We start from the raw sequence: 3427 nt of genomic DNA, 5'->3' as shown, positions 1-3427 counted from the left end.
CTGTTCAAAGTGCACCTTATGCACATATCAAAGTAAGGGAGAAAACTGCTGCAGCCCGTTATTTGCGTAGTATAAGCACATGCTGAGCTGCCCCAAGTCCTTTCCACAAATGAGCCCATTCCCTCCTAAAACAAAAATGAAAGATACAACGTTCAAATAAATATCCTTTATTAAAGAAAACAAAGGAACAGATTTTAAGCACCAAAAACTGTAAGTATGTTATGTTGCATGTACAAGAGACAAGTCATTCAGGACTTTGTTTGCAGGTTTGAATTTTGAAGCCATGATAGTAAAAAACATGAAGTACAAAGCAATACAACAAAGTTGCAGAAAAGCTGCACTAAGGGGGGGGGGGACAGCAAAAAAGCAGTCAAATCTGGTTCAGTTTTCAAAATATTGCTAAGAATGCTTATTTAAGTTATGCTTCTTGTTTAACACTTTAGAACACCGAGCGTTATAAAGGTATTGCAAATTTGCTGGAGTATTTTAGAAATGCAATGGCCATTTACAATGTCCAGGTAAATACAATTGTGTTAAAGAGTTGTAGCAGAGTTTGCTGATTAGTGAATGGTGAATGAGTTTTCCTTTTGATTTGTTAGCTTTTCAAAAATGAAGTGTTTCATTAACCCTTAGCAGCTTTACCCATGCAATATAATCAGCAGCCTTTGTTTCTGCAAACATGTTAATGCAGCTATGTTCTTGGCAATGTGTAAAAGGAAATAAACATCCAACAGGCTGCAGCTGCAGGAACTTGTGAGTTTAAAATCATTTCACATGTGTAGAAATACCATGTGAGTGAGAATCACTGCTAAATACAAAGAAGATACCATGCTGTGAATGTTACCTTTTACTATCGCTCTCCCCCACCCCATATTTATATTCAAAGCAAGCCAGGGACAAGGGCTTTAGCTTAGCCATCTTCTTGATCCGTTACCTTTCCACCTTTATTATAGTGTTCTGGATGGGGGAGCACTTGAAAGATGTACCCTTCACTTGCATTATGAAGTTGTATAGTCCAGCACATTTGAATCAAGACTCAATGTGTATCGTACACATACATACACCCACATTCTATTTTTTTTTAAACTGAGGCAAGGAATGAGAATTGAGTGGGGAAAAAATGCTTGTTTCTAAATTCAAATGAAAAAGAATAAAACTCAGCTTTTCCAAGAGAAGAGATCATCCAAGATACAAAGGCCTCAAATCAAAATGATGAAAACTAATAGCACATTTGTTGTGAATTTGCATGGGATGTAGAAGATAATGTAAGGTATAGTACCTACTAAACCACAACTGTTAGTTTAACAGAACAGGAATGTTACATATTTTGCGACAGTTTTCAATGAAAAAAATCTTTTGCCTAAATACCGAACACATTTGTTTTTATTTTCAGGCAGTATGAATATCCACATTAAGGAATGCAGGACAATAAATAAAAGTCTAGCATGCAAGTTTGAAAAGCATGGATATAAAAAAAAGTTTTGTAAATGCCAATTTGATCTTCTTATGAAGTTGGATAAATCAATAACTAACTCATAGAAAGCAAAATTTTAGAAAATACACTGATGTAATTTGTCATTCCTACTAAAATTGTTTTAATTTAATTCAAGTTGATACAGCAATTGATTTAAATTTGTTTTATTGGAATATTCAAAATTATAGTTACGGGGGGGAATCCAGACAGTGCTGTATTTTTCAAACCATTACATAGTAACATAACAATGTGATTTTCTGTACTAAAGTACACTTAGCAACAAATGCCCCAATCCAGGGAATGGAGAGTAGCAAAAGTCCATATACTGCTTTTACACCATTGAATGTTAAACCTGCCTAAGGCATGATTCAGTATTCATAGAAGCAGTACCAGTGAATCTGCTACAACTTGGGAGCCACAATGGATTAGGGGCATTTTCAAAATCTAATGGGCAGTTGGTTGAAACAAAGGACCCCGTTTCCACAAGCAGATTGCTACTGCTGGACTGGGGTAACAGTTGATAGGAAGCTGCCACCTTTTGACTCCATTAGCATTTAAAAACTTCACATGCTATCAAAAAGGTGCTTCCATCTCTTTTCAATAAGCTTATTTGCTTATTAATGATTCACTGACTCTAAACACATCTTGTTTCATGCTTAGGAGTCCATTACAGTAACACAGGTAACCTAATTACATAATCACTATAGTGAAAATAAAATATGTTCATAAATCCAAATAGCTTCAATTTACAGTTACTCTTTAAAGTCAGTGCAAATAAACATATGTTGATAATTAGTTTTCTCATTTCACAGGATGGCATTGCAAAAATGCACCAATACATAAAATAACACTCAAAACAAACTCCTTATGGTGAAGTAGATTCTCTCCCTCTATCCCTGCGAGACAATTTAGTGCTAATACTTTGTTTTTGTGGTATCAGTTTTACAGTACAAACTTTTCTATTTTGAAGAGCTTTACAAGATGGTTGAAACAAAAAGCAAAACTGCTCTGAAGAATTTTGAAGTCATTATACCAATAAACCACACAACTAAGATTAAAGACTGTTCCATAGAAGGTGAAGCCCCGGAAACACATGTTGCTGTTTCTCTTCCACTTAGTTTATTTCTCTAGTGTCCTTGGAACCTTTTGTAAAATTACCTCAACAGTCATCATTTATTAATCTTGAGAAATTCCACCACCAATTTCAGAAACCTCCAGCTGTGTCTGAAATACACTTACATTGTTCCTTGACATGTAGAATATATTATGGGCAAGAAACTATATATGAACAGTGACAAACAATGCTAACTACAGTTGCAATCATATATGGCAGCCTACAACACAAAATACTGAAATGTGTTTTCTTGTACACTTTTCAGTTGCATAGAATGGGTATGAATGCAGTTTTAAATAGCATTCATTGAGCTCTCTTAAGTGCCTATTTATTTTCTAAGTACTTTAGGAGAATTGCACCAGAACCAGGGCCAATATTATCTTGGCCTCCTATGAACTTTCAAGTGCAAGGGATGCAAGCTACAAAATTAGGAATTGCCATCAGCCAAAAAAGTTTGGGAAATATTATAAGAACTTGTTCATGTCTGGATGCGCATGTTTGTTTTGCATCTGACAGTGACAAATTTGTATGAAATGCTGTCTAGTGATTACTTAGAGGCAGACTGAACTCTGCTTTCTATGTAAAGGAGACTTCTGGATATGAGATCAATCTGTGTACAGCAGTCAGTATGTTTAAAAATGTTCCTATGAATAAGCCAATTTATAGACCCAAGCCAGTTTAAGATTCTTGCAATAATTAATAAAATGGTTGAACATGTTAAAAAAAACCTCATGCAGTTTCTAAGGCAAAGATCACATAAATATAAGCTCAAACACTATACAATCATATTGAGAGCTTTGTAAATTGTCCACATAATTCAAACTTCATAGGTGCAAAAC

This window comes from Heteronotia binoei, chromosome 4 (assembly GCF_032191835.1).
Source record: "Heteronotia binoei isolate CCM8104 ecotype False Entrance Well chromosome 4, APGP_CSIRO_Hbin_v1, whole genome shotgun sequence".
Taxonomy (NCBI): Eukaryota; Metazoa; Chordata; class Lepidosauria; order Squamata; family Gekkonidae; genus Heteronotia; species Heteronotia binoei.
Note: the sequence above shows the minus strand (reverse complement) of the source record.